Source organism: Podarcis tiliguerta (assembly GCF_965153285.1).
Source record: "Podarcis tiliguerta genome assembly, chromosome: 9".
Classification (NCBI taxonomy): domain Eukaryota; kingdom Metazoa; phylum Chordata; class Lepidosauria; order Squamata; family Lacertidae; genus Podarcis; species Podarcis tiliguerta.
Genome location: NC_139542.1, coordinates 22,919,467 through 22,938,679, shown reverse-complemented (window position 1 = coordinate 22,938,679; position 19,213 = coordinate 22,919,467). Strand labels below are relative to the sequence as shown.

Sequence of the window (19,213 nt, the reverse complement as noted above, 5' to 3'; positions counted from 1 at the left end):
TTCTAAGCTTCAGAATGAGACTACCACATGCAAACAATAAAAATGAAAAATAAGATGTCACTTTGAATTTGCCTGGCTAGGCAAGTGCGTGCGTTGCTGATATTGGGGTGGTAGGGCTGGAGGGGGGAGGCGTATTTCCTATTACACTTGTTGCAGAAGGATCAGGGAAGTGACAGAAAGAGGCTTGAGAAAATATACTGTTCTTGGACTCTGCTACGAGGTTGTAAAGTTGTTTCGGATATGAAATCAAAGATGGCATTTGCCTCAGGCTTTCATGGGTCAGACAGCCTGTTCCTGACAAGCTTTTCTTGAAGTTCAGGAAGTCTTCTCTTGGTCAGTCTGCCTCTGACGGAAAAGTAGTAACTTTCCAGATTTGAACTGTTCTGGCATTTGCGTTGGGGCGATCTGCATGCCTCTCTACAGCGGGAGCAAATGAGAAGCATCTGCTAGTGCCGCTTAGTCAAAAAACAAATCGCTTTACTGAATGTGTCAGACAACAGCAGCATAAGACCTTTAGGAAATCACCCTATTGAGAAAGAAATGTGTCCATAACGCTAAGGGAAAGAGAAGGCCTCTTTGCAGGTGAAACATCAAGCAAAGACAGCACCACTAACTTTCATTAAATGTATACTAAAGCAATAAGCCTCCATGTGAATTTTCGTTCCCATTGCATAACCTTGCAATACGAAGTGCAAACAATGTGGAAAAATTCAGTGCAGAGTTCAGAAGACAGCTCCATAAAGTTGGCCAGCTCTGAAGGAGAGGAAAGATGGAGAGAAACACCCAAAGCAGCAGCAAACTGACCTTTCGCTGCCCTTCTTTGTCCAAAGAGCAAGCATCTGCAGCACTCAGAGATTTGTACAGCTCAGAAGGAGCATGTAAACATTTTCCTGGAGCACACCTAAAATATCCGTCGCCTTTCTTTGCACCACTTGAGCCCTTTAAGCTGTTCAACTTTTCACCTGTGCACCTGTTAACACATTTTAAGGAAGTGCTAATGTTACCCAGAATGTATCAAACTAGCAAATACATCACCTAAGTGCATCCTGGCAAGAATAAATTAAGTGAGTTCAGAACAAAATGAGCTGTTGCAGTTCAAGATACTGGAAACTAACCAAATAATTAATAGTTCACTGAAAGATTATCCTCATCTGATATTTCTACACTTGTGAGGAATCCATCCCAGCTGCAAGCGGATGCAGGCATCACATCTGTCAATCCGCAATGCTGGCTAACTTTAAACATACAGGCGCCCTGTGCTTGTTTTCCGACATCTTCAGAACAAGCAGACAATGTTTCAAAAGCAATAGGGTACTTGTTCCCATTTATTTAAGCTGATTATTTAAATGGTAAAAAACCTAAAAACAGCATTCACACTGATTTCATAAGTTATATACGCTTATGACCTCATTTTCTTCCCCAAGCAAAACATGGTTTTGCTGAATCTGTTGGTAGTAATAAACTGATCACACAATGGTGTTGACAGAGACAACATAAATAATCACAAATATATGACATTTCAGTGAACCCCTGCCCCAATTTCAAAATCTAAACTTTGGATGACGAATTTTGAATTCAAATTTACAATTTGAATGTAAAATGTGTACCTGAAAAATAAGGTTGAAGAATTAAAATGTTTGAAATGCCTATAGTTGACATCTCTTGTGGCAATTTTAAAATATGTGTGTTTCAAATATGAAAGTTCATAGGTTGTCAAATACAATTTACTACTGTATACTGTTTGCCTGATGAAGTCTGTTAAAAATTGCTTTCACAGCATGCAGATTTTGCTGAATACCACAGCAGAGATGGGAACCTATGACCCTCTTGATCAGCGGTTCTCAACCTGTGGGTCCCCAGATGTTGTTGGACTACAACACCCATCATCCCCGAGCTCTGGCCTTGCTAGCTGGGGTTATGGGAGTTGTAGTCCAACAACATCTGGGGACCCACAGGTTGAGAAAGGCTGCTCTAGATATTGTTGCCCCCCCCCCGATCATTGGCCATGCTTTATAGAACTGATGGAGCCCAACAACTTTTGCAAGCTCTGGTATATTGAGCAGCCAAGATCAGCAGCAGGTCCAACCGTCAAGAAGGCATTTTCTGCATGTCATGTAGAGGGAAGTGACGGGCAGATGGGGCTCATCAACCTGGGAAGGTAGCCCATCTAGGAGAAGGAAAACACTGGTCCTAAACTTCTACTGCTTTGTGGGATATCTTCAAGAGAAGAAAAAGGAGTAAATCCTACAGAAATCTGGAGTGGAATCCCTAAGATTGTTGGATGGCACCTTGTATGCCTCCTTATGGCAATTCCTGCAGCCAAGCTGATGTCAATCATATTGCTCTGCTTTTCTTTGGACCACATCAGTGAGGCCAAGAGGAGGGTCTTGTCGTCTGGGCAGCCCAGGACCTCCATACACACCGGCCAGGCTTGTACCCCAGGGAGGTCACTTTGGTGATGCTAATGCAGCACTTTGACTTCATCCCGAGAAGTGCATTCCATTGTCTCTCAAGACAGACGGATACCAATAAATTCAACTAAGTTTTACTCAGCGCAGACCCTTTGAAATGAATGGACCTAAATTGGTCATGTCCATTAATTTCAATGTGTCTACTGATATTGGACACAACCCCTAGCCTGTAGGATTAAAGAGTTCTTAAAGATGGTTTTCCTCAGATAACGTGTGCTGTATGTGGCGTAGAAGTGTAGAAGTGTAGAAAATCCTTAATGTCAGCAGATATATTTAGGCATTCATCGAACCACAATCCTGGAATGAGGATCTTTGGTTTGTTATTGTTGGATGTCATCCTTCGCTTGATATAGCTCACATTTTATGGCACACAAATGCTATGAGTGCTTAATATAATACAAATTGGAATTCTGAAAGTATTTTTCTTATTATAGAAATCACATGCATCAGAAGCATTCCTGAAACCATTTTGTCCAGAGTAGACCTCTGAAGCTGGTGTGCTTACTCCAGAGTCAATGTTTTCAGACTTCTTGTATGAAATAATTTCATAGATTAGAATTTCATTACATAAATACCAGTCCCGGCCTAGTTCAGATGGAATTCCTGAATTAGAATTAATCTCATTCATACTGATTTAAAGCTGCAGACATCATCTAATGCACACACAGAGCACATACACTTTACATGGGGCCCTCCTCTCTTTGAAAGACTGCCTGGTCCAAGTCCAGCTTAGACAAAGAAACCGTAAGAAGGAAGAGAAGGGGCCTTGAAGTTACTCATCAGCTGTCATTACCTCAATAACAGACTGAGCAGGCACACTGGTCGCCTGAAAACAGTATTCCTTACTATGATGGGATGCAGAGGCACCTAGTTGCCCCCTAGTTTGAGGGGGCCCAGCATGCGTTGTGTTTGTGTGATTGTGTGATGTTGGATGATTGTTGTTGTTGTTGTTGTTATATCTTTTAGACAGTGATGCATGTTAAAACACTGTGCCATTTATCACATTAATGTTCAAGAACAATTAATCAGAACTGGCTTTGTTGTATTTTGGTACGCAGCAACAAATGCCCAGGCTATCACACTCTTCTGCCCCCAAACACAGTGATCCTAAACCAACATATCCCAACTCTTTTAGCAATGGGTCCTTGGCGTATTGAGAACAACTAGAGGAAGGAAATCCTATAGACTAATATTTCAGCTAATGCCTTCTTCGTGAGGCATTCCGCCAAAATGTTAATCTGAAGCATTTCCTTCCTGCCGTTTTATTCAGACTTACCCTTGAGTGTTTGCAGTGATGGATATAGCTTTTAATGGACTCACTTTGACTATGGACAGTCTCAAAGGTAGGCAACGAAAAATCACAATGCGATCAGTCCTGTACCTGGAACATCTGTGCCATGAATGCTCGTAGATTTCCATCCTTGATCTCAGCCAACTGCTTATATTCCAGAACCAAATCCACAAAGCAGTCACCCACCGATAAATCCTCCTTTTCCATTATTTTAAAAGACTTTAGCAGCAGCTGGGATGACAGAATTTCCACTCATTGGGGATTCTTATAGAGATTGCACAATATTTTACCAGATTCAGGACATCTTTCATCGTTTTCGGGTGTTTATTTTGGGAATCGCCTCAGCAAGTGTGCTTTAAACTTCATTTACACTCATGAGATACTATTAAGGTTCTTTATTTTTTTTTTTAAAAAAATTATCTAATACATTTGAATCTCAATTCTTTCTAAAGCGTTACCTGTTTAACTTCAATTAGCATTGCCATACAGAGTATGAAACTGGAACCGTATTAGACTTACTCCACTGGGATCTTTCAACTAGGGATGTGTGGATCAGTCTATTTCACATATGCCCACTCACAAATTAAGACCACTTCATCCATCCTCCTCATCATCATCCTGTTTCCAGATTAATCTGAGATTTTAAAAATTTATTGAAATGTATTTATTTTATCAGGGACCTGGGTGGCGCTGTGGGTAAAAGCCTCAGCGCCTAGGGCTTGCCGATCGAAAGGTCGGCGGTTCGAATCCCGGCAGCGGGGTGCGCTCCCGTTGTTCGTTCCCAGCGCCTGCCAACCTAGCAGTTCGAAAGCACCCTTGGGTGCAAGTAGATAAATAGGGACCGCTTACTAGCGGGAAGGTAAACGGCGTTTCCGTGTGCTGCGCTGGCTCGCCAGATGCAGCTTTGTCATGCTGGCCACGTGACCCGGAAGTGTCTTCGGACAGCGCTGGCCCTCGGCCTCTTAAGTGAGATGGTCGCACAACCCTAGAGTCTGTCAAGACTGGCCCGTATGGGCAGGGGTACCTTTACCTTTACCTTTATTTATTTTATCACATATTGCAGAGTTGAAGAAGTATTTCATCTTAATATACATGTATTTTATTTTAATATACTCATTTCCAATCACATTTGATCCTAAAAATACACATTAACACATTTTAGGACATTTTTTGAACTGAAAACTATACCACAAAATTCAGAGTAGCACGAAATATGTGTAATTATATTCTGATTCAATGATTTCTGTGGGAGTCCTCCAACTGCACAGCAACAGAAGTGAGAATGAAACCATTATAACTTCTCTCAAAGCTCATGTTTCTTTAAGGAAGCATTCCTATATGCATAGTTATTTTATTTATTTCATAAAATTTATATGCCTCTTGGCTGTATAAAGGGGAGAAAACCCTCAAAGCGGTTTACAAAAAGATAAAACAAAAAAAGAGAGAAAAATTCACAGCAGTACAAAACATACAACTTACCTTGACTATTTAAGCATCAGGTTGTCTTGTCTAAACAAGAATGTTTTTCTCAGGTGCCAAAAAAAAAAAGTACAGTGAAGGCACCTGCTTGATCTCAATAGGCAGAGAGTTCCTAAGTGCTGGTGCTGCCATACTATGCGATTAAGTTCTTACAAATGTGGAACAGGTATTATGTGGCCCCTTTAGCAGAGCCAGTTCTGCTGATCTAAAACTAACAGCTGAGCAGGGCTCTACAAGCAAAGTGGAGGAGGGGGAAAAGGACTGCTAACTGTTCAGAACTACATAAGAAGAGCCTGTTGGATCAGGGCTGTCAGGTTTGCAGATGGTTGCCAGGACTCTGACCTGTCTTTTACAGGTTTTATTTCGTGCAAACTATGTACAGTGCAGAAACCCCAAGTTCATGTCTGTCTCAGTCACTTGCAGATTCTGGGAGTGCCCCCTTCCAGTTTTCCCCTCAACATAAGAACTTGGCCACCCCAAATCTCCGCCTCCCCTCCTTCCGTTTCACCCCTCTGCGAAAACTGGGCGACAGAAGCAGCATGTCTGTTTCCTAACCAGCCTGGCTAAGTGAGGCGCTTGGGATCACAGTAGCATCTGTGAGCCTTTCCCTCGCCTCGCCCCTCCTTTCCTCCTCTGCTTCACTGGAGGCGTGGCTCTCTCCACTGCCTGACGAAGAGCTACTTCTCAGCAACGTTGGAGGCTCCCTGTATTCTTGTGCCCTTTTCTATGGCAGTCCCCTGACAAGGCACATAGCCCACACAGTCCAGCATTCTGGTCTCACAGTGGCCAAAAATGTCTAAGGAAAGTTCATAAGGAACAGCATTCTCCCCCCCCCCTGTGATTTCCAGCAACTGGGGTAAATTCTTCTGTTTTCAAGTTATGATAACTAATCCCTGAATTTCCTGATTTTTTAAAAATTGCATCTGCATCCCAGCTTACAAAAAAAAAAAACCCAACCCTAACTCTATTGCTTTAGAAGAGTATTTGAGGATTATATAACCATCCCTGTTCATTCAGAGAATGAAACGTACTTAGGAGATGGTCCAAATTCATTCAAGATATTAGATCCTCCCACAGGCTTGGTGGCCTTTGAATAAACTCCAGGCTGACACAACATATGGGGTGAAGAACAGATCCCTTGCTATTCCAGGGCCGGAAAAAAAACTGGGAGGGATGCCTCATTTTGAAAGGTGTGGGTCTGTCCTCCTGCTCTGTGTAAAAGGAAAATTGTGTCACCCAGAAAGACAGCTCACTACTGCAGAGAGCTCCAAAGGAACTTTCCCTCATTGCATGCCTCAACAACAAATAACAAATGCATGGAAATGAAAAATGTGTGAGCCAATTCCAGTTATTACTCTATGCAGAATGCCATTCCCCCCCCCCCCTATATTTGGAGTCTCTCACATGACTCTGAAGTCATTGTTGTCACCAGATGTGTGGTTTTCTTCCTCCTTCAGAGATGACTTCATGATCAAACTGGGACTTTATTGCATTTTTGATCCTCCTAAAATCCATGGCTGTGCAAATTAATGTTTTGGGTGCTGGAGATAGTGTGCTTCAGAATGCCAGTTGCAAGAAAGTGCAGGGACACGGAGAATGCTCTTCTGGGCTTGTGGACTTCTAGGCATCTGGCTGGCCACTGTGAGAACAGAATACTGGGCTAGGAGGGCTAGCAAACATTATAACTGCAACCATGTTGTGTTTTTTTCCAGCCATGGGAGGTATCGACTCCTCAAACACAAACTGATGCTAGGAGGTCATACTGAATTATATGTTATTGTTATGCTTCTAAAAACGGAACAACCCACCCAAACAATGTGAATCTTGACCCCTGACAGTCCAGTCGTGGATGACTCTGGGGTGGCACCACTCATCTCACTTTACTGGCCGAGGGAGCCAGCGTTTGTCCACAGACAGCTTCCAGGTCATGTGGTCAGCATGACTAAGCCGCTTCTGGCGAAACCAGAGCAGCGCATGGAAACGCTGTTTACCTTCCCGCTGGAGCGGTACCTATTTATCTACTTGCACTTTGACGTCCTTTTGAACTGCTAGGTTGGCAGGAGCAGGGACCGAGCAACGGGAGCTCACCCCGTCACGGGGATTCAAACCACCGACCTTCTGATTGGCAAGCCCTAGGCTCTGTGGTTTAGACCACAGCGCTACCCGTGTCCCATGTGAATCTTGATAAAATGTAATAAGGTTGAATCCACTCTGGAGGGGCACTTCTGCCTGCACATTTCATTCACTTACATGAAAAGCAAGGGAAAGAGATCACTGTTTTTAGTTCCAGCATTAGAGTCAATGTGGGTGAAACAGAACTTCAGATTTAACAAATAAGACTTGGACCCAAATAACAAATAACATTGGAATGGCACAGAGAGGACATGGGACAGTTCAGAATGCTTCCAAACTTAGGGCTGCCATATTTCAAGTAAAAATCTGGACATTTTGCTGATTTCCCAAAATTCCCCCCAGATGCTAATTCTGTCATTAGAAAATCTGGACATATGACAACCCTATCAAACTATACTGTAGCTTTGATTAGTGAAGATATGCAAATGACAATTTATTAAGTTGCCTTGTTTCTACTCACCATAATTAAGATTAACCGCAGTTAAGGGTTCAGATGACACATTAAACTTCAGCTAATATATATCAGAATGGAAAGCTTTCAATCCCTTTCTCACAGCTATGCCAGCCCAGGACTCACTATGATTTATTCTTCTTGAACTAAGCCATGGTTTAGCATTCTGTCTGGATGCAGCAAAAGTTTCCCTGCATGCAAATAGCACCTTATTCATTCCAGTGAAGTCAAATCTATGCAAGCATTCCTTTGAATATCCAGATGGGCAAGATACTTTCTCCATTTATATGAATGATTTAGCTGTGAACGAAAGCTCTGGACTGTGGGTCAGGGATGGGGATCAGGTATAGATTTTCAGTTGCCATCAGGAAGAGGAGTGAGTTAGAAGAACAAGTAACTTTTGCATATCTATGGGAATTGGAGCTGCGATCTTCTCCCCCTTTCTCTCCACACTTTGCACCTCTTGACGGAAAAGAAACTAACACAAACAGAAAGCCTCTTGACTCCAAGGTATAAATGAAGAGCATCAGGCCAGGATCCAAACAGCCCCATAGCCATGCACAAATGCTTCCACATGTGGACAAAAGCTTCCCTGGAGGCTGTTGTCCAACCGCAGCTCTTTGCACCGTGCTGGACGCTGTTCTTGAAAATCCCTTGTGTTTCAAGACAAGCTTTTCAGGTTTGGGAGCATTGTGGTCAGGGGGCCTCAGCATCCCTATTGCATATATGGGACTCCCCACACAGTCCTTTGAATCCAGGCCCACAACTATTTTCACCATCTGGCCAGGACTTCAAGAACATTTGCTCCACTCCGCTGAAGTCGATGGCAAAACTCCTGCCAACTTTAATGGAAGTAACACCAAGCCTGAAATTTAAGTTTCAAGGAATGCTGAACTGTGAAACAATCTACTTTGTTTTTCCTTTTACCCTTACGAAACAATTTGATTCCTCATAAATCATCCATATGCATGTCACTTTCCAGCAGAAAGGGTATTCAAACAGCAGAAATGTTTATAGATAGAGGCAAAGGCAAACAAATGTTATTAATTTCATCTAACTCTAGAGAAATTAATTTTAACACTTGCCAGAAGGTGGTTTGCTATGCAGTAGGATCTCACCCAAACATGTTTCCTTGCTCCTCTTCTCCAAAAAGACTTCCAAAGGCAATGGCACCATGTGAAAAACAACAACGGAAACTCTCCGTCAAAATTTATTAGAGGTATTGCTAACTGTGCAACCCACAAAATAAACCAAGCCTGGGACACATGCTAAAAAGGAGGCCCATGGATATATTTGTATGGGGCAGGGGAGTATTCTGGGCAAAGGGAACCTCGTAAAAAGATTAATAAACATGGGCAATCATTGCCTAAGTGATACAACTTGCAGTTCTCACAAAGCCAAGCTGCACAGTGGTAACACGGAACAGTAACTTAAGGAACACTCACATTTAAGTAATTCATTAAACCTTTGCTCTCTTCTCAGGAGCTATTTTTCCATCAATGGCTACTACTCATGATGGCTATATTTGTATCACAAAGCCTCTATCAAGGGACATCAAAGAATTGCAATGGAAATGGAAATTGGTGCAGAAGTTGCCAATGTTTATTTATTCATCCCAGGTCCAGAACGGAAATCAACCGAGTGGCTATAGTCAGCATTCAGTGTTGCTGTTGCTTGCAGTCCACAAACAATATGCAATTGATTTGCATGGTTTCCCCTATTTGCATTGTGTTTCCTTTGCAACGTGGTGGACAACATAATTTATGTAATTTCAATACAGCAAACAGTGAGACAAACAATATGGTTTTTGACAGAAGGCAAACTTCAGAGGAAGAGAAACAGCGCTGTATGTGAGGAATACAAGTGTAAATGGGAAATGATGCCTTTTTACATTCCTATCTCTATGCCACTAAACACACATTTTATTTTATTTTTGGCTGGAGAATGGTATCACAAAAATCAGAGAAGTATCTGTGTTGAAGTATAGCTGCCTTTTGGCTTGCATATTGTTTCAAGAAGCATGAATGAAAATGCAAACGAAACCTCAATTCTCCCCCCAAACCTGCTGATGGGATTGTGCTTCCAGGCTAGAGACCAGAGCTACCAAGTGGATTTGAACCTGGCAACCCTCAAGTGCCTATGGAAGATAGGTTAGTGACCAAATCCCCTTGGCTAAGTGTGTTCCCTCCCATTAAGATGACAGAGAAATATTCCAGACAACATTGAGAGTACTGGGACGAAGCCTGTGGCTTTTCGAAAAGAGCTCACTCAGATCTCTGAAATCCCATTGCATATGTCTCCATCTCTGTTACATTTGCTGCTTTTCAAATCGCCTGAGTTATGTTCACAAAGGCCAAGATAAATACAGCATCACGATACAGCAGGCAACCGCTGCCCCTCCAAGCAGCATTTATCAACTATCTCTCATTGTTTGCTGACAGATGGATTTGTGTGCGGAATCGTAGCTGAATCAATGAAAAGCAAGTCCAATTGAATCCATTTGCGCACATGAAGCCTATTCCCACTTGATACCATCAAAAGCCGTCTTGGTGGCTAGTGATGCTGCAGCTGTGCAGAGAGGGCTGCTTTTTTGGACAGGTGTATCATATAACCACATTTCTTGGCATGGCTTGAATATTGAATGCTTGGAGGAAACCAGTCTTGCCTGGATTTGACACTTCCTGTGTAATAGCTTCCAAACAATACATCTATATGTATAACTCTCTCCTGCTCCCTTTGCATCGTTATTGATGTCTGAAGAAAGCTGATAGATGCTTCAGTATGTTAGACTTTATCCAGATGGGTACTTTGGGGAGGGAGCATCACAACTGAATTTTCAGAGAAAGATCATTCAGGGTGAGTTGCACCATTCTCGGAATCAAGACAATACAATGCAAGTCAAATTGGAATTATTTGCAAACCGGGGACCCATGTAGTTGTCTACTGTGCTCTTGCACCTCATTTTCTTTCTCTCCTTTTGCTGCTATAGCTAGCAAAAAGTTAAAAGAAAATGGCAGGTCTCTGTCCCAAGGAGCTTACAATCAATGTGAGGGTGCTTCTTTTTTGGGGGGGATTTTGAGAGGTGTTAAAACAACTTAATAAGCATAGGCAAATCTTTCAAGGGGGTCTGTCTCAGGCAGGTTATCTACAGAAGTGCTGTGGAATGTGACAATGACATCTTTAGGTTCACCATTCTGGCTCCCACAGAGCCAGCTATGTTAACAGATCCCCACGGGTCAATTTTATATTTTCTCTCTATATAATAAAAATGTAAGAATGTCATCACACAGCCACCATTGAAGTATTTGTAGTGCCATATCACAATCCTTGATTTTCATTGTGTGGGAGGGGAGCAAATGTGAAAACAGCAGTAGCCATGGCATAGGAGCAAGATGGGAAAAGCACTAAGAGGGGGAAAGCAGTGGTTTAAAACAATGGTGGAAATTTGAATAAATCAAGGATAAAGGGAACTGAGAGGGAGATGGTGGTTTTAACCAACAGCAGAGCTTTGAATATGGAATATTTGAGGGCTCAACATCCATTATTGCTCTCACATAAGGCAGCTGGGCAATGGAAGAGGGAGTATAGTTTGAGTATAGTGAGAAGGGAGGAATACTGAAAGGAAAATGAGTGACTGTTTTAAACAATGGCAGAAGTTTGAGTAAAGTGGCGGTGAAGGATCACTGAGAGGAAAACTGTAGTTTTAAACAACAGCAGAGATAAAGGGTTTCCCCCATGAGGTTTCCCCCATATGCTTTCATCAGGATGATGCCAAAACTAAGAGTCTGTTTTGCAACGACATGGTAACACAGCTTTCTGGGAGTGGGTTGCAAATCTAGATTCAATACAATTCCACATCAAGGTGCTAAGCACTTTCATCTCCCACAAACCTCAGTGAGAACCCAAACACTCAGCACCTCACTGGCAAAGCTCAACACCTTGCAGGATTGGGTTCTTTCGGCACTGTAATTAACTCTATCACTTCAGTTAACATTTGATCTCAGGCAGCACATTTTGCATGGGAGGCGCTACAGACTGTTAGGCCACGTCTTCGCTCTCTGATGTCTGCTTCAAGGAGCCCTTGTGTGCAATGCAAAACAAGGCAGCAAAACCCCAGCCATTTGAGAGAATTATATCTGATGGCATTTACGGAAATTGCAAGACATAAATCAGCTAATTCAGCAAATGGCTTTTTTTTAAAAAAAAGGAAAAGGGGGGAAAAAGAAAGAAAAGAAGAAAAGGAAAGAAGAATTGTTTTTAGCAACTACATGTCTGTAATCTAGACCAGAAACAGAAGGGGTGGGGGTGGAAATTCAGACCCCAGTGATCCAGGTTCTTTTTCTTCCCAAGCTTTATGATTTATAGCCCTGAATTTAAAGAATGCGAATTAAGACACGTGTTTGGTGACTGAAATGCGTACTCCACAGCTCTGCATGAGTGTGTGTGTGTGTGTGTGTGTGTGTGTGTGTGTAGGAGTATTGCAGAGTATAACACAGATGTTAAGAACTACAGCAGGAAATGTTGCCTTAGGCCCGCAACATTTGTCATTGTGAACTCCAGTTCCCCAATCCTTCCCGATTGTTTTCCAGCAACATACTTAGCATGTGACCTTTATGTGGCTGCACAGTTTCTCCCAACTGTTTTCATAGCTCATAAAGCGTTTAGGAAGTGTTTATAAAAATTGCTCGAGGAACCTGTGCCACAGAGATCTTGAGCCGGGGTCTCCATGGCCCAACTTCGATTTAGTTCACAGAGAAGGGATAATTTTTGTGTGTGCGCGCATATTGTAAATGCCCTAGTAACATCTGTACACGAAGCCTCCTGGGGAAACACCGAGACACAGTCAGGTTTAATGTGTGTTATTTGGCCAAGTTTCTCGCACATGTGATGCTTGACTTACTTCCCCCATGAAATAACACATGCGAGTGCTTTCCTTTCCTTCTTTATTGATGGTCACTTTCAGTTATCTGACTGCGGTGGGAAGAGATATTATGTCATAAACACCACAGCAACATCTGCAAAGAATCCTCGTGGAATGCAGCATATTAGCTGTCAAACCCAAAGTTGACACTCGGATCAAAAGTCCACAATGTATGGCACTTGACCCATCATCTTGTGAGTATTCACACAGCTTTTCAAGTGCGCTGTTGCAATTGGCTGCAGCCAGAGATAAGTCACAACCAAAGTCTCAGGGTACTGCTCCCTAAGAGAATGCTCTGAAAGAGGCACAGGGAAGCACAGCCATGTCAAACTAAGACGTGTGGGGGCTTGGTATCACAAACAGGTAATTCGGATACCACAAATGGGACATCGGCAATAAGGTTCCCACACCCCACCCCGCGCCTTATCAGAGGGCCCATCTGAACTATACATTTAAACCATATCATACCATTTTCAACAGCCATGGCTCCCCCCAAAAGACTCCTGGAAATTTGTTAAGGATGCTGAGAGTTCTTTCCCCAAAAGTGTTTCCCCAAAAGTGCTAGAGTTCCTGGGGAAGATTGATTGTGAAACCAATATGAGAATTGCAGCTTTGTAAGGTGGCGCTGTGGGTTAAACCACAGAGCCTAGGACTTGCTGATCAGAAGGTTGGTGGTTCAAATCCCTGCGATAGGGTGAGCTCCCGTTGCTCAGTCCCTGCTCCTGCCAACCTAGCAGTTCGAAAGCACGTCAAAGTGCAAGTAGATAAATAGGTACCACTCTGGCGGGAAGGTAAACGGCGTTTCCGTGCACTGCTCTCATTCGCCAGAAGCGGCTTAGTCATGCTGGCCACATGACCCGGAAGCTGTATGCCAGCTCCCTCGGCCAATAAAGCAAAATGAGCACTGCAGCCCCAGAGTTGGCCATGACTGGACCTAATGGTCAGGGGTCACTTTACCTTTTTCAATGCTTTCCTAACAGCTCTCAGGAGCCTTAGCATACTACAGTTCCCATGATTAATGGGGGGGGGGGCATGACTGTTGAAAGTGGTATGATACTGCCTTCAGTGAATAGCACAGCTGAGGACAGATTTCCTGCATGAAGGATAAATCCTGATTAAATTCAGGGAAGGGGATACATGCTGCCATTTTGATGTCAATAGCATCCTGCGGATGCTGCAAAAAGCTTGCAGGCATGAGGAGCACCAATCCCACAATAAACCCCCTTTTGGAAGCACCCTTCTTGAAAAGACCACGGCTAGCCAAAGTAATTAATGAAGCTATATTTCTTGCTAATGCAGATGTTGCTTGCTTCCCCCAGGAAATTGAATTTTCGTGAATTTCACATTTCCCCTCATTACCTCAGCCTACAGAAGAGGGAAATGTTAATTTCTATTTTTTCCAATTTGTGTTCTGTTAAGTATCCTTTGCCAAGGGCAAGTATTCCAAAGCAGCACACGGAGAGATGAGGTGTGTGGCATTTTAAACTGAATGCTGCAATTGCAGAATACAACAGGTGATTGCAGAACCCTCTACTTCGGAAAAGTGAGTCTTCACATGCACTGCTTATAAAATCGTTGAGCATTCTAGGCTATCTAGTCCAATTTACTACTCAGTGCAGGAAATGTGGTGCTAGAGAATCTGGCTATCGGGTCCCTGCAGCCAGAAATGAAAAACTCACCACTCTCTTAGTTAGTAATTGCTTCAATCATCAGGTTGCTCTAACTGCTAATAAGTTTCTGCTGAAGTTCCACCAACATCTACCCTAGTATAACATAAGCCCATTGGATCCAGTCTTTGCCTCTGGGCCTCCGCCTTCTTCTACTGTATGTGACAGCCCTTCTGGTATTCGGAAGCAGTCATCTCCAATAGCAACAAAGGTTTGGGCTGTTATTCTCTCAAAAAGGAACTATACCATTGGTTTGAATCTAAAATGGGTCCTATTGGACAGTATCCTTCTACGAGCACAAAGTCTTTTAATTGGGCAGTACAACTTCCTCACCCTCTTCTCTCACTCTATGGCTCCTAAGTTCTGGGAGAGAAGAAGAAGAGGAAGAAGAGGAAGAGGGGGAGGAAGAGGAGGAGGAGGAGGAGGAGGAGGAAGAGGAGGAGGAGGAGGAGAAGAAGAAGAAGAAGAAGAAGAAGAAGAAGAAGAAGAAGAAGAAGAAGAAGACAGCAGCAGCAAAAAATGGTTGTTGTTGTTGTTGTTAAACTGAGCATTGCCTACACTGACTGGCTAGTCGGTCCCTGGGGCTTCAGGCAGTGTTCTCTCCCAGCCCTACCTGAAGACACTGGAGGGTGAACCTGGGACCTTCCGCACGCAAGGCCCTTCCCATAGCACTATGCAAAGTTCTTCATGCATCGTGCTGGAAATTGGTGGGAAAATATGAATATACTGCAATGGATAAACTGACTAATTATGTGTGGGTAAAGGAAGGATGACAGAGAACAAATGTCTTTGAGGCAAAGTGGATGCTCTTTATTGAGTTCTGGAATAACAAAGACATGGTATAATATATGAACGTAATGTTTTCAAGATGTTTTAATGTGTCAGATTTGAGATGTACATGCTTTTTAATTAAAAAAATGAACATTGGCTTGCTTCTTCAGCCGTTGGAACCAACCTAGCATCACTTACAGCTGCTTCTCATGAGTTAGTTGAGGTTTTTTTTTTTTTTTACTCAGGTATTCATAGGCGTATACAGTGTTGATTAGACAGAGTACATCCATGAGCACCTCTAGACTGCCAGTCTTTTGCAGGACGAATTCAAGCATGCAGGGAGATTTCAGTTTGCGCAATTAAAATGGATTAAAGCGCTCTGTCAGCCTAGTGGAACAAATCCTCCTTTTAAAAAAGAAACTGACCTTTTGCATTGAAAAGCGTGGAATGAATGAATGTTTAACACAAAGATGCGTAATCACCCATCAAGAAAATTAGGATGAATGTTCATTGCTTTATTACCTCCCTGCAAACAAATCAAGCTGAATGCTCAATAAATGGGTCATCTGGAAGAGTCCCGTGTCTTTCAAACAAGAATTTGGTTTAGTAAATATGAACAATGTAGAAGTTGACATTCCTGGTAAAACATGATCTGTGGTGATTGCAAGTGTTCATTTATAACTGTCTTTGAATCATAGTGAGTAGAGGGGGTTGGGGGTGGGGTGAATCCAAGACCTGCTCATCCATTCAAAGCTATCAATTAATTATGGCCAAAAAAGTATTTTTGAAGATGAAATTGGGTGAGGCTGAAAAGGGATGTACCCATTGGGTTGATGTAGCCATTTTTATAGCAATCATGAGTACCTACCTAGAAGTGAATTATAGGTTTCCTAAACTTTTATTATACCTCTATTTTTTAGGAGAAATCCTGCCAGCATCTTGCTCCTCTTGTGAGCCACACAGCTGGCCAGTGTTAGAGGGAGAAATAATGCTAGGCTAAGCTAAGCTAACATGTTCATTCTTTTGAGCAGCTGACTTGAGATGAAAACAAACCATGGTTTAGGAAGGAGGCAGGGAACCTCGGGCCCAAGGGGATGATGCAGCCCTCCACTCCTATCTATTTGGCCCTTGGGACTGTCTCCAGGCTAAGCTCCCTCCCACTAGCCACTCTCTCCTTGAGTACTTTTGCCTGGCTGGAATGTGCCCTTGAACTGCCAAAATGGGTGGTATTCAATTTTAGAGGATACTCACTGAAATTAATTAACCTGTCAAGTTAGGTCTGTTGGGAGGGATTCAACTAATGAGCCCCACTGGCGAAACCTATGCAAGGAGGTAATGTGGACATCAAGATGAAGAAGGTTCCCCAGTCCTTGCTTAAGAGGTAATGTGAATAAGCCCTCATTTCAGAACTGGCCTTACCATGAGGCAGAGTGAGGCAGGTGCCTCAGGCAGCAAATATTGAAGGGAATGCTGTGTGTGTAAGCCACTGCCCTCAGGGTGCTTGCGGAGGATGAAGATTCAATGGTCTGCTGAGCTTTCATACTGCGAATGGAACTGGGAGGAGGCAATTTTTCTGCTTCAGGCAACAAAATGTCTTGAGCCAGCCCTGCCTCAGTTAGAATGGATCATAGCTCAGTGACTGACATGTTTTGCCTGCATCCTTTCAATCCTTCACATTTCCTATTATGACTCGGAAAAACTCCTGAAATCCTGGGATGCCACTACCATTTAGTGTAGCTAATGCACCACTGGTGTAGATGGACCAGTGGTATACTTGGTATAATGAACTTCCTGTGTTCCTGTGACAATGCTCTGCTAGTGAATTACAGTATGACATGCAGTGAATTATAATATGATTGTGCTGAATGAGCGGAAGTATTTTTTGGCATTTAGTTGGGCATTTTCTTAGGCAGTAAATGTCCATCAAACTTTTCAACTGTAAATCTCAGAGGTAACTAAAGAGAACTTTGTATTTAGATTCAGGTCCTTGTAGAAAAATAGACAAAGCTTGATTAGTAAGAATTTTTACTAGGTCTTCAGTCTAATCAAGAAGCAAACAGGCAGGAAGAAAGACATAACTAAATAATAAAATCAAGCTTGATATTTTTCTTAGCTAGCCTAGTGTAAACCTTAATTCCAATGACAGCAGCACAGTCATCCTGGTTGCCTTTGATGTAAAGGAGAGTTTGCTCTAGGGCCTTCTGGATTTTAAGAACATAAGGAGAACCCTAATGATTCAAACTAAAGACCCTTTTAGTCCAACATTCTGTTCTTACAGTGGCCAACAAGATGCCTAAAAGAAGCCTACAGGTTGGAACTGAGCACAACTGCACTCTTCATTGCGTGACCTTATAGAATTAGAGGTAGAAAAACTTCTCTTTGTGTCCACTTCCTCCACAACATGTTATGCGGCAACCTTAGGAATATAGGGAGCTGCTTTATTCCAAGTCAGATCATTGGTCCACCTGGCTCAGGTTTGTCTACACTGAGGGGCTCTCCAGGATTTCAAACAAGGTACCCTCTCAGGCGTACTTGGAGATGCTGGGTGCTTTGCCACTGAGTTGAGTCATGGACCTTTGCAATCATTCCTCATGGCGTTCCTCTGATCACCCAGTTACCTTTTTCAGAAACTTTCCCAGCTCTACAATATCCATATTAAGACACAGTAACCTGAACTCTATTCCGTGGGGTTACATTGTGATGTTGCCCATTTTATTTATTATTTATTTCATAAAATTTATATACCACATGCGCAGAGACAAATGTATCTGTTTGTATAAATACATTTGAAACTCAGAAATGAAACGGAGTATTTATATCCCTTTTGGTTATCATACTCTAACAACCAAAATGTGATGAAAAGCAAGTACTAATACAAAGCTGAGTTGGACTATTTTTGCAAAATGAAATTGATGCTATCAGATTTGGGCTCATAGAGAGTAGACCAGGAGCTGCTAGCTCATTATAGAAATCCTTGCCTCCTCTTTATGAGGTGATGTACATCAGGTTTCCATAAGCTGGTGCCCTTCAGATGTTATGTACCCCAACTCCACACTTCTACTGATTCCCACCTGCAACATAAATGTGAAGACTTTTCTTGTTCTTTTCAGTACCAGAAGCAACAGTCATCTGGGGTGCTAAAAACAACAACAGATGACTGGATCTTCAATGACCTCTCACAAACCCTTCCACCAGATTTCCAGTTTGGTGTATATGCGTATATTTGTGTGTGTGTGTACACAAGTATTTCATTACTCGTGGATTTAGATTTGGGAAGGCGGACACTCTTTACCCATTTGGAAGAGGCAGGGTAGGATAAACGCCCAGACATGGCGTCAGCCTGCCACCACTAATTCTGATTGGACGTAGCAGCTATCTGAGCATAGCACAATCAAGAGATTACTTGCTCCAGTGTTTCAGCTCTTATGAATCCCAATATGTGTGTGTCTAACTGTCAGACTGTTTCTACAACTGGATTGTATTGGGCTATCCAAGAGCAAAACAAACATTGAACACAGAACTCTCATATGTATGGTATTAATATACAAAAATATCAAACACAAATTCTGATTAAACCAATTAAGGGGAGCTGTGCAAAACTTGCAAATTCTTACAGGCCCAGAAATGTTCATGGTGGCCCTGGTGATGTAGCTGTGGCTTCCTTCCTGCTTTTTTATTTTTAATCTATTTTTTTCTTCCTCTGGTGCCTTCAGGCTTCTTAAACATTGTGAACTTTTGCAAAACATCAGCATGCTATCAAAACCATCCGTCCTCCGTTCTCCCTTAGTCCAGTCTCTGACAGATAGCCTTTTCTTTTCATTCACAGTGTCTCTCTGTTTCACTGTCCTCACTGGCTATGTTTGGAAAGTTCAAAACCATTTTCCTAATGTTCGTTCATGACAATGAATGCAAACCGTATGTTTTGGCGAAGGCCTCTGAAGGGATGCGCATGTTAAACAATGACAACAACAAAACCAACCCATGTTCAGATCCAACACATTTCTCTAGCTAATGGTTTGCTAAATGCAG

General features: G+C 42.6%; 1 long non-coding RNA gene across 1 annotated transcript in view; it reads right to left on the bottom strand.

Annotated features, from left to right (window-relative positions):
* The window catches only part of LOC310685205, a 31,592-nt gene that overhangs the window by 9,950 nt on the left and 2,429 nt on the right, over positions 1-19,213 (bottom strand). Inside the window, exon 2 of the long non-coding RNA XR_014515118.1 lies at positions 8,911-8,979. This is a non-coding gene — a long non-coding RNA (uncharacterized lncRNA). The remainder of the gene's footprint in view (positions 1-8,910; positions 8,980-19,213) is intronic.